Below are 13,437 nucleotides of genomic sequence, written 5' to 3'. Positions count from 1 at the left end.
AGATTTTGGAAGATGCTTATACCGTATTGGTTAATTCCGAGTGTTGCACTGGTGCACCACTAAGTGCTGCCATCTTGTTTGTTTATTCGGGCAGTGTTGCACTGGTGTCGCACTGCTATCGGGCGGTAGTGCTCTGGAAATTTTGTCAATGTTGCTAGAGAGCGTATGAATGAGTGAGGTAGCAATACACTAGGCTCGATTTGTATTTGTTTTTATCAAGTTAAGTGCAACACTGAACGAGGGGAGAAAACAAATGTATAAGATACAAAACTTTCTGAGAGAGCGAGGAATGTGTGATCGTGTTTGTTTACCCGGGAGGTCGGGGAAGCATGTCCTTGTATGAGGATTGTATATTGATAAGTTGTTCTGAGGACGAGTATGTAAACATGTATGTAGTCTCTTTAACTAACAAGCTCCGCACTAGTGTTGCGTTGAACTCCATGGAACTGTTGCTCCGTACTTAGTATTGGTTTCCATTTGAGAGTTGCCGATACAGTGAATATTTTCGCAAGCAAGAAAAGACTTATTGACTCGCTCAGACTTCTCTATGATTAGAAAGCACAAAGAAGGAAATTGTGGCTGAAGAACAACACGACGTTGCGTGTAGCAAGTTTTTCAACTTTTAACAAAGTGACGGAGTCCTTTTGTTTAATGTGTTTTGATTGGATAGATGGTTGTTGAGAGAAGCGGCGAGGGAAAGCAGGAATTGTCTTTTGGTGAGTCAGCAGGTAATAAGAAAGCTATTCCTGAGTATACTTTCTGTTCGAATTATCTTCATGGTGTCGGTCGTTCCATGTGTAAGGGTCAAGATTCGACCACTAGAACGGGGAAATGCATTACGACCTTAGCCCACAAATTCGACATACACACATACACAGATTTAACATATAAGATGATAAGCGATCCCGCTTATTCAATGGGTTGATCGTTAGACGCAAGTAAATAGGCCTGGATGTCGGATCATTTTAAAACTATTGTTTTTTTCTAAAAGCCGTTGAGGTGGATAGCAAAATTAGAATGCTGACCTTGTAGACAGGTCGAAGACATCGAAGTCCATCCTTAGTTTTCATTCATGAGGTTTTGCGAAGCTGGTTATGGATGCCTTGCCTTCTTTTCTGTTTTCTACTTGTTTGCCTTACGGTATCTGTCGGTTACGCGCTCAGGATCTGGAGGTTAGTCCAACTTCGTTACTCTCTTAGGCGTAAAAAAAAGGGTTAAAACCAACTATTCAACTGTTAGCTTAACAGTCATAATATCAGAGAGTATAGAAGCGGCGTTTTCGAGTTAAGATTTGATTATGCTGGGATGTAATAAAAATCCTTTTGTCAAGCCGATTTCGAAGTGGCAATCACTGGCGAGAGGACTCTGGAAGGAAATGAGGCCATCTTCAGGATTGTTGAAAAAATCGAAAGAAGATAAATGCGTTGAGTGTTGTTTCAGATATTGAAATTCGTTGTTCCTTTTTCTGCACATGTAGGTACCTTGCCAATGGGGAATAGCACGAGGATCTCGTGAGATATTTGAGTGATTGGGCAGCCACGAACATTGGCAGTTGGAACGTTTTCCTCGAGTATGACACTGAGTGTCCAACACGCATAAACGTGTTGGGTAATTCCTCAGTTTCGGGACACAGTTATTTCAAACATCTTGTTTTACTTAACGATGGTGATGTTGGAGTTTTGTACTACATCGGAGGATATTCACATTTCAATCTTTATAAAAAGGGAGATGTGGTGATATGTGAATACAAGCTATGGAAAACTATTAGGCATACGAACAACTTTTATATGACGACACTCCAGGCATAGAGAGCAATGGTTCAACATGGTCGAAAGTGGAGTGCATTGTGTGAGTGGCACGCAGAATAGGGTAGCAGCCAGGAACTAGTAAATATACTATGTTGAGTGGTCCTGTAGTGTACAAGGTGTTACGAGTGGACTGAAAGGAGGGTACCACACTATCAATTACGTCCACGTGCAGGACGCGAGGACGGCGAGAGAAGTGTGCACGCTCTTTTTTTTAAACTCAAAATTAAGTAGTTTTGGTTCAAAACAGCACTTCGGTGGCATCCCTCAACTTTGAGTTTGACTGGGCAATAGTAAAACTAAGTTCTGATACTAAGTTCGGCAGCCGAACTCGAATTTATCCTTTTTTTCGAGGGTACACTCAGCCGAAAAGAAAACGTTAAATTCACCTGGATTTTCACGTAGGCGCTCATTACGTGAATTTTTGCTTGACTTACATGAATCACTTAAGAACTATTACAAATTCACTTGGTCCGTACGTGAAATTCACATAGCCTTTTGCTGTCAAAACAAAGACACATTCGATTTACGTGAAAATCTAGCGATCCGCCAAGTACAAAGGGATTTGGTGCATTCTATGTGATGTTCACGTACCTCTGAAAAGCTTATTCACGTAAAATCTATGTGAAAGAATTCAGTATCGAATATGGCGCGGATCCAACGGTTGGTGCTAGCAAAAAGAGAAATTCTACGTGATGGAGATGCTGAATTAACGTGAGTAGTAAACATTTGTTTTTGTATTCGTCATTTAAATATTCTGCTATTTTTTACAGAATTTGGAATTGGAAGGACGGCCAGACAAACACTATGGAGCAACCCAACAACCAATTTCACAACGATTTACTTTTTTTTATATAGGTAAGTGAAGTTCAATAGTGATAAGTGTTAAAAATAATAATTGAAGTGCAAATTTTAAGTATTTACTATTGGAAATAATAAAATGTCCTGCAACATCAATACATTTTTTTATTTATAAGATCCGAAAAGAACTCATAACGTTCAAATTTTAATGAAATCTACGTAAATCGCACGTAGCAGAACGAATCCCTTTTCACATTCTATCTACGTTTTTTTTCACATACAACTCATATGAAAGCTACGTGAATTCGTCTTGCTGCGCGAGCTCTGTTTGCTACCTGAAATTCACGTAGGTTCCACGTGATTTTCATGGTGGCAAAAATCCATGTACATTTTCACGTAGCGCTAATGTGAAAAAATTTTTCGGTGTAGCTTATTTTCAGGGAATTAAAGGATGATTAAAATTTGTTGTACTCGGATGTTGCTGTTCCGGTAAATTGCATTGCAATTACAGAGCGGTGGAAAGTTTTGACACTCCCGGTCAAAGGAAACTTCCGGATGTTACTTCCCACGGGAAGTAAACAACTTCCGGAAGTTTCCGGACATTCCAAGCCGCTCCCATATGACGACAATGACGGAAAAAATTTTACGCTGACACGGTGAACATGCATTCCATTATGAAGTTCCTTCATAGTCTTCCGGTAATTGTTCCGGAACGACAAAATTTTGCGACGTGTTCGTTGGTTGCTGTTCCGGTTCGGACTGAACTCGCTAAGTGTTTTCAGTCCAACAAAGAGAGTTCAATTTTCAGTTAATAAGGTCGAACTCAGCTTTGCTCCCTCGCCGAAGGAAAAAAAGGGATCAATTTTGAGTTTGCAGTTCGAACTCCGTTTTGATCCATCGCAAGGAGGAAAAAGGGTACTTAACTTTAAGTTCATAGAATCGAACTATGTTTTAAACCTCGGTCATACTTAATTTTTAAAAAAAAAGAGCGTGTGGGCGAAGCTGGAGGCAGCGTTCGAAGACAACGGGTTGAACCGACGAGTTGCGCTCTTGCGGAAGCTGATCACTACTTCACTGGCCACGTGCGACTCGATTGACACCTACGTTAACAAAATTGTGTCAACCGCACACCAACTCCGGGGCGTGGGATTTGAAATTTCCGAAGAATGGATCGGCACGTTGCTGTTGGCTGGTCTCTCAGAAGAGTACCGACCAATGATTATGGCTCTGGAAAACTCGGGGACAGCCATTACTGGTGATAGCATAAAGACGAAGTTGCTTAAGGAGGTGCATCAATCAAGCGAGCGAACGGCATTCATCGGAAGAAAAAAAGTTTCCCCCCCGACAGCGGCAAGGGGCCGTTCACTAATTACGTAAGCACGATTTTGGAAATTTTCAACCCTCCCTCCCCCCCTGGTAAGACAAAGTAAGATTTTTGTTATATTTTATACCTGAGAATCATAAAAATCTTGAAAAAATATCATTCTATAATTCTAGAATTGGGGAAAAAATGTTTAACGACAATCACGTTGTCAACTAATCTAAAAGGTCAGACTCATTCAGCGGTAAACGATAAAGTTTTGAGATTTTTTTTTGGTAAATCGTTTGTAAAATTTAGAGTTGTTAGTGTCTACCACTGGAAAAAGTGTCTAGAAATTCATTATTTAAATCGCCTTATATAGATTTCTAAAGATTTTTTTTCTGGATGAAGTAATTTTCGAAATGTGATGGATTCAAATCGTGGTGCACAACGCAAAACCTGAGTAATATGGTTTCGTATGGCTGTGGCTGTGATGAATTTTAAATGTAACATTTCTTACGTAAGATTTTGGGATACCCCCCCTACCCCCCTAGTAAGAGATCGTAAGCAAATGTGAAACCCCCCCATCCTCCCTATGTGCTTACGTAACTTGTGAACAGCCCCCAAGTGAAAAACGACGTTCCATCAGACAAACCGAAGGGACCGAAGTACAAACGTTGCAGCAAGTTCGGGCACCTTGCCAAGGAGTGTTCCGCCCGGCAATCGGTGTTCTGTTCGGTTCTGTCAACTGGCCACAAGGGAGAAGACGAAGGTTGGATCTTCGATTCGGGTGCATCGGACCACTACACGAAAAGCGAATGATTGCTAAGCAACCCCCAAACAGCGAGCGGTGTCGTCATAGCAGCCGATAAAGGTGCAATGAAAATCGTAGCAAGCGGGGCGGTGGGATTGAAACCCACGTGTCAACCAGGCGATTCAATTCAAGTGAACGACGTGAAGTATATCCCGGAGATGTCCAACAATTTGTTTTCTGTTAGCCAAATTGTTCAGCGTGGTCACGAAGTCCGATTCCAGGAAAGGGGTGTGAAAGTGATTGATCCGTCTGGTGAAGTGATTGCGACCGGCAGCCACGATGTAACCAGAGGGCTCTTTCGATTCGACGAATCCAAGGAGCGAACGGCGCTGACGTGTGCAAAAGCAAACATCGACACGTGGCATCGCAGGATGGGTCATTTAAACTTTGAAAGTTTAAAACGGCTCAAACAAGGTATAGCATCCGGTGTCGATTTCAACGAGCAGCAAGATGAGCAGTGCCAGATCTGTGCTATAAGTAAGCAGTCCCGACTTCCGTTCCCCAAGCAAGGTCATCGAGCATCCGAGGTGTTGGAATTAGTTCATTCCGACATTTGCAGACCAATGGAGCAGCCATCGGCAGGGGTGTCATTCGCTCACACAATGAGCTCAATGTGCATTTTTGCCATAGCACATTGAGAGAGCAAAACCGAGCACTGACTGAGCTAGCTGTCCATCAATGTGCCACATCGAAGCAAATCACTGTGCTACGCAACGATAGCCCTCAGCACATTGAGCTGCACAATGTGTACCAGTATACCACCACAACGCTGAATTCAACAAACGAAAGCGAATTCTTTCCCAATAAACAAGCAACAGCAACAACAAAGCCGAAATTTGGGCGGGCTCGGCCTGCCGGCTGCCGAACACCGTTGCCACAAAAAAAAAATCTGTATCATAAATGAGTCTGATCTTCGTCCATACGTGTACAATTTAACAGAATTATAAACAGATTTTCGTGACATCGCTGCTCGGCAGCCGGCAGGCCGAGTCCAACCGAATTTCTTTTGTGTTGTTGCTGTTGCTAGTTTATGAGTTATTTTCTTCCTTGCAAGCAAGCGGTGTGTCTTCGTGCCGGACTGGACGAACGGTGATCGTTTTTGTTTTCTACTGATGAGAAGAAAAAATAAAACGAAGAAGCGTGCTTGGCAAATTTCGAAAGCCAGAGTTCACATTGAGCAGCACATTGAGCAGAGTGGATCAGCTCATTGTGTTTTTCAGCATTGTGAGAAACCTCTCAGAAAATCCGGTTATCGGCGCGCAGTAAGAGAGCGAGCAGTAGATATTCTATCGCCGTGCGCGCAGTTCTAGAAAGCTTGCGTTCACATTGTGCTTTTAGAACACATTGTGCTGTTTTGAGGAGTATAACACCCCTGGCCATCGGTCGGAGGTCATCGGTATTATGTGTCCTTTATCGACGACAAGACGAGGCGTATCTTGATCTATTTTCTGAATCAAAAATCCGAAACCGAGGTGACGAAGGCTTTCAATCAGTTCCGTGCTAAAGCTGAGAGGCAAACGGGGCGTAAATTGAAGACGCTGAAGACGGATAATGGTAAGGAGTATCGAAATAACTCGTTTCTGAATCTCTTGCGTACATTAGGGATTGTGCATCAGACGTCCACTGATTACACACCACAACAAAATGGTCTGGCCGAGCGGTTGAACCGCACCATCGTCGAGTGGGCACGTTGTCTGCTGTTCCAGGCGGATCTTCCTTCCGAAGAAATTTTGGGCCGAAGCTGTGGCAACCGCCACATACTTGGTCAATCGGTCTCCAACCAAAGGGCATTCGATGACTCCAGAGGAAGCCTGGAGTGGTCGCAAACCGGATCTTTCCCATGTGCGGGTGTTCGGTGTCAAGGCGATGGCACACATACCCAAGCCTAAGCGGAAGAAGTGGGATGCCAAATCGAAGGAAGCCATTCTCTTGGGTTTCGACGAAACAACCAAAGCGTACAGGTTTTTCGATCCGGTGAAGAAGGATGTGTACACCTGTCGAGATGTTCTTTTCTTCGAGCCAACAATATCAGGTGGTCAGCAATCAACGAGTACTGCGAATCCACCGGAGAGGTCCCAAACGTTTGTCAATCTCGATTTTGGCGAGGTGCCGATCGAAGAGACGGTCCGTCTCGACTTCCAGTAACCTTCGAACGTGTTGGCCGAAAACGAATCTTCCGAGGTGTCAACCGACGGATCCGACGCATCGAACTACTATTCTCAGGTTGAGACTAGCGAAGCAGATGTGTCCGAACACGAAGTTGCTGACGTGACAATTATGACGCTCCCCCCCACAATCATCTTCAAATCCACCCGAGTCACAGGTGTTGAGGCGCAGTGGTCGGGAGCGCGCATTGCCAGGCAAGTTGCGGGATTACATTCTTCCAAGAAAAGTTTTTTCTTCCGTAACTTCCACAGGTCCATCTCGAATTCCGTTCAAAGACGACGGTCAACCCAGCAAGGCAACGTGTGCTGAGGCACACCAGGCACAGGTGACGTCCAACAGGGGTTGAAAGCTAGTCGGTGTTCCAATCCAACTCGAGCTGCTGATCCGTGAAGCCCATCCGAGGCGTTGCGTGGGCCAGACGCAGACGAGTGGCGTGCAGCCATGAACGAGGAGTACCGATCGCAGATGGACAACATCAGGGAAGAAGGCCATTGGTTGTAAATGGATATTCAAAACCAAAACGGACGAGAGGGGCAACATTGTGCGGCACAAGGCAAGAATCGTAGCTCAAGGTTTCACCCAGAAATTTGGAATCTACTACGATGAGGTGTTCGCGCCGGTGGCAAAACAAGCTACATTCCGTACGCTTCTAACCGTTGCTCATCGTCGAAATGCAATCGTTAAGCATGTCGATGTCAAGACAGCCTATCTCAACGGCGAACTCGAGGAGACCATCTACATGCGCCAACCCGAATGTTTTTCCAACGGCGATGCTGGGACGGTGTGTCGTGTGAGGAGGAGCCTTTACGGATTGAAACAATCCGCCCGTGTTTGGAACCGGAAGGTGGATTCTGTTTTCAAGTCCATGGGGTTCCAGCAATCGAAAGCTGATTCCTGCTTGCACCTGCGACAGAAAGAAAAATCATTAGCATATATTCTTATTTATGTTGATGACATGATAATTGTAACCCCCGACGAGCTCGAATTCATGTCCATTTTCAAGCTGTTGGAAGAAAATTTTGCGGTGACTAGCCTCGGCGACATTCACCACTTCCTGCGCATTGAAATCGAGAGAGGAGAAAGCGTATACAAGTTGAACCAAGGTACCTACATCCGCAAACTGGCCGAACGATTCAACTTGATGAACGCGAAACCCAGCAAGATTCCACTGGAGCCGAGCTATTTACAGCAGAAGGAGGAGATGAACCGGCTGCCTAACAACCAACAGTACCTCAGCCTTATTGGAGGTCTGCTATACGTAGCTGCCCACACCAGACCGGACGTGGCAGTTAGTACATCGATTTTGGCTCAGAAATCCAGTTCCCCAACCCAACTGGATTGGAACGAGGCGAAGCGAGTACTGCGGTATCTTCAATCAACATCCGACTACGAGCTGAATCTGGGTTCTACAGCAGGCGATTTGACGATGTTCGTGGATGCAGACTGGGCAGGTGATACCCGGGACCGAAAATCCAATTCTGGCCATGCGATACTTTTCGGTGGAGGCGTTATTACCTGGGGATCCCGGAAACAAACCTGTGTGTCTCTCAGCTCTACCGAAGCCGAATTTGTCGCACTTGCTGAAGGCTGCCAGGAATTGATTTGGGTACGTAAACTGATAGCTGAAATCGGAGAAGACGGTTCACGACCAACCACGGTTTTTGAGGACAACCAAAGCTGTGTGCAGAGTGACCGGATTGAACGACGAAGCAAACACATCGAAACACGGTACTTCTTTGTTCGAGATTTGCATCAAAAAAGTGTTATCGATCTGAAGTATTGTCCAACGTAGGAAATGCTCGCTGACGTCCTGACGAAACCACTTCAGCGAGTACGACTTGAAAAGCTGCGAACTATGATGGGCGTACTTCCAGGATAATTCGAGGAGAAGTGTTAGACGCAGTAGGCGAATTATTGAATAAGCAATCATAGCAATCATCTGTAAATTAGTTTAAATAAAATCAGTCTCTTTAACTGTAACGGAAGTATCAAACGAGATACGTAGCAATCGGATAGTTCATTTATCGACGCTAAGATTCGAGTTCAGCTCGAGATAGACCAGATTACACCACCGCTCGAAGTATTGTGAACACTAAAATGTAAGTTCAATTAATTTATCAGCTGAATTAATAATAAAAGTATATTATGTTTTAGCGTTGAAGCTTACGACTATCAAATCTTGGTGGTTTCACTTACGTCATCCGAACAGTCACCTTAACTTAAAAAGTATATTCAATCAGTAATTTTTCGAGAGATTGATGCAAATATATGGAGGTTAGCGGTCTTTAATTAGTGGAACCAAAAATTAACGGGACTTTTTAATTCGCTAGCTCAATCAAAACTTAGAACCATAATTAACTCACTGACGAAAAATTAGCGGACTAGCGCTTTTGTGCCGAACACTGGATTTAAGTATTTATCAGCTATACCTGGAACCATAAAATTCCATGCATTCTTTCCCAAATATGAATGGAACATAACCGCCGTAGAATACTCTGCACGACATAGCCACACAGCACGACGAAGCTCTCGCTTAAAGATCCGAATGTAGTCAATATCTTTTTTTGTTATAAATACCTGTCAGATGACTTCTTTAAAAAAAGAAATGTATAATTTTGAATAATCTCATTCAGCTAATTTCTATTCAATTTTTTCAGGAATCGTATTATTAAAAATACGTATTCAAATGCACGATAGAACGTACATTAGTGATGCGACCATTGTCCAAATTGAGGTACCCAGTGTAGGAACAGAGTTGTAAACAAGCCACGTAGATATTATTTTATTGACAAGTTATTTATCTTCTCTTTAGAAAAAAATAGAACAAAGAACAATCAATGAATATAAAAGTTTCTAGGGTATGCTTAAGTATGAACGTTTGTGTATATGGTGTTCTGCGTATAAGTGCGTGACTGTGCGAGAATCGTTAAACCCTGACGCGGGCGCAAAACTACATTATGGTTCTTATTTCTTCCATAACTCTTGAAGGAGTGATTGGATCATTTTGATGTCTTCAGGTGAAAGTTGTAAAATTGATTCGACTATAAAATGGTATTGTTTCGCAGATTTTTAACTCCCGGTGCACATGCGTATGATAGGAGAAGAAGTCCCTATATGTGAGTGCAGTTGTTCGAAAATTGTTAGTTTTTGACGTTAAAAAAACAGATCTATTGTCATTGTTTCTTTCATAACTCTTCAAGGAGTTCTTGGCCCACTTTGGTGTCTTCAGATGAAAGTTGTGAAATTGATAGAACTATAAAATTAAACATGTTGAAAAAATTTAGGTGGTGCAGACGGTACTTTTTGACGTTATTTTTAACATATTTACTTTATTTTATACCGAGAATCAATATATTTTATTTTTTGTTATTTTATTTTAATAGCTGGTAAAATTTTAATGCGTTTTGATGTGCTATTTTATATTCTACGTTGAAAATTGACAAAGTTATGGGCATTTAAAAAGAAGGTAATTTTTTTTTCAAAAAAATTTAAACGTTAGCTAACTCGAAAACAGACATGACTTGGTATTTTTTTCATATATGTTGAGATCAAAGTTAAGTATTTAGTTTAAATTGAAGAACTAACTGTATTTAAATGATTTTTGAGATAAATTGAATTGAGAGAAATTGAAATGCATATGGGACAGTCTTGCGAATAGCGGCAGTACAAGAGCTATGCAATTTTCATAGTTTTCATTCTCATTTTACGAATAACAGAAATATTTGAAAGTTCAAGATAGGTACCCTGTGTTTTCAGCGAAAATGGTTATCATGTTATCAAAATAAAAATAAAATTTGAATTTGTGAAAATCGATTTGAATAAAAATCGGTTCAAATAAGAATAATATACAGTGAGCAAAATAAGAATAGCACCACTATGTGTTTTGCTTGTTAAAATATGAATGATTGAAAATTACGAAAATTTTCTTCCACAGTTTGTTCTGAATTGCTTAACAGATGATCCAAGCATAAGTTTACTTTTTTTGAACGTAGCAATTGGCGTTGAGGACCAAAAATGTGAAAAAAGGGTGCGAAATACACAGAAATTTTTTTTTTAAAGTATACGGAATCTAAAACACGCGTGATCTATTTTTTCTCAAGTATAATCAAAAAAAGATGTAATTTTCCACTCCTTTTGATGTAATTTTAGTCTGTTCTCAAAAAGCGAATAGGAATAAATTGTTTTGCTATAATTTTACATTCCGTGATGTAAAAATAAAGCGGCCAATGAAATTTACATCGCAAGCAGTGTAAAATTATATCTGTTGATTTAAAATTGAATGAAATTGTTTGTTTGTTGTTTTTTTGTATACCATTTGCCAGTCGAGTCATTCTTCGGAAACCGAACGTCTTCGTTTCAATATGCAGCTTAATCATCTCTATACATAGCTAAAGTGGTAAATTTCTAAAGTAAAATACAAACGAATGATGTTATAAAAATTAATTATTTGTTTCTCGATTACAGCGACGGCAGATGTTGCACTGGCAGGGATCCGGAATATTGCCAGGAGAGGAATTTGCGTGAACAATCCGAGGCATTTGTGAGCAAAAATCCCTCCTGACCCGGCAGTGACCTGTATTAATGGACCATGACTGTCCGGAACGAAATTTCGTTTGGTTTCCCCAGTGAGCGGTTAAAATATCAGCAGAATATGAATATATTCGTATTCTACCGTGCCCCAGCCTGGCGGTGCTCGTGATAGTGGGTGTTCTTTGGTTTTTCTTTACTATTTATGTTTTTTTGAATAAATGTTTAATAATAGCAAACTGTAGTGTAGTTTTCTTCTCAAGACTCATAATATTTCAATATTTCATAAAAATTGCGAATATCCCGAGGAATATCTAAAATTTTACATCGCTGTGTATTTTTACACGACAGTAAGCTGTTCTCTTTTCGTGCATCGTTTATGGTCTAAATTTACACGGCTCAACGTAATGATGATGTAAATTTAGATTGAAAACGATGTTCCGTTTTCGTGCATCGTTTTCAATCTAAAATTACACGAATTTTTCTTGCTGTGTAAGAATAGCACCACTTGAGTTTTTCAACAAAAACTAGATTATTTTTAAAAATTTACTGTGTAAAAATGAATAATATTGCTTCTACGAATTATTTGAATAGATAACTGCATTTTAGGAGTTTTCCAGAATTCCAAAGGTTTTAAAAAGGGGTTTTAAGAGATGCTCTAGCGTTAAGGAATTTGATATTTGAGCTATAAAACTTTATTAAACTGCTTGATTTCTTCATTAACATTCATAAGCATGATGCAAAATGATGAACAATAGATATGAGGCTGAGTTTGAATCCAAAAAACAGGTTGGAATTCAAAAATACTAATGTTTTTTAATAGTCAAACACTATTTCACTAGTTTTAGGTCATAGATGGCAGCACTATCTTGCCAATTAACCAAATTCATGCCCATTTTCTATAATATCTGGGATTTATTAGGGAGTGCTGGATGATTTTGGTCAAGAAATAAATACATGTACCGTGTAAACGCTTTGGAAATTCTAAGATCACTAAATCCAAAAAAAAATTAGAATTGTATCAAGGTCACTAAAAGTGTATTTTTTGGACCGATTATCAGAATAATGAATAAAGTTATACTTTGCGATGGAGCTTGATGGACCAGACGGCTAGCAGATTATTGGTATGATTTGAAATTGAATCGGAAGTTGAGATGAGCTGGAATTTTGGCGGTTGTATCTGTTTGTGCTGGTGATTATTTTGCAAATCCGGAAAAGCTTTCTGCAGCGTGAACTTCCACAAAACTGTGATAGGAAAATATCTCAAAATGATAAATATGGGCCTAAATAAACCTGGAAAATCAATATTGAGACTAAATTTGGTTTTAACTGCAAGATAGTGCTGCCATATACGACTTGAAACTGGAAAAAGTGTGGTTTACTGAACAAAATCAAAGTTTTTGATTTCCAACCTATTTTTTCTGATTCAAAATTAATCCCTAATGTTTGTTTCATCATTTCACGTCATTTTAATGAAGAAAGTAAGTAGTTCGTTAATGAATTACAGCTCAAATATCAAATATCTTAACGCTAGAGGAGCATCTCTTAAAACCCCCTTTTAAAACCTTTCAAAACCTTTGAAATTCTGGAAAACGCCTTAAAATGCAGTTATCTATTCAAATAATTCGTAGAAGCATTGTTATTGACTTTCACACAGTAAATTTTTAAAAATAATCTTGTTTTTGTTGAAAGACTCAAGTGGTGCTATTCTTATTTCGCACCCTTTTTTCACATTTTTGGTCCTCAACGCCAATTACTACGTCCAAAAAAAGTAAACTTATGCTTGATTTATCCGTTAAGCAATTCAGAACAAACTGTGGAGGAAAATTTTCCTAATTTTCAATCATTCATATTTTAACAAGCAAAACACATAGTGGTGCTATTCTTATTTCGCTCACTGTATATAGGACATCTGCTAAGTCAAATTGATTTGAATTTTATATTTTCAAAATCTTGAATAAATTCCCTGAACAATTAATCTAAAATTATAAATGTAAAACACCAGTTTATCCATTCCTCACAAT

Source organism: Uranotaenia lowii, chromosome 3 (genome assembly GCF_029784155.1).
Source record: "Uranotaenia lowii strain MFRU-FL chromosome 3, ASM2978415v1, whole genome shotgun sequence".
Lineage (NCBI taxonomy): Eukaryota > Metazoa > Arthropoda > Insecta > Diptera > Culicidae > Uranotaenia > Uranotaenia lowii.
Note: the sequence above shows the minus strand (reverse complement) of the source record.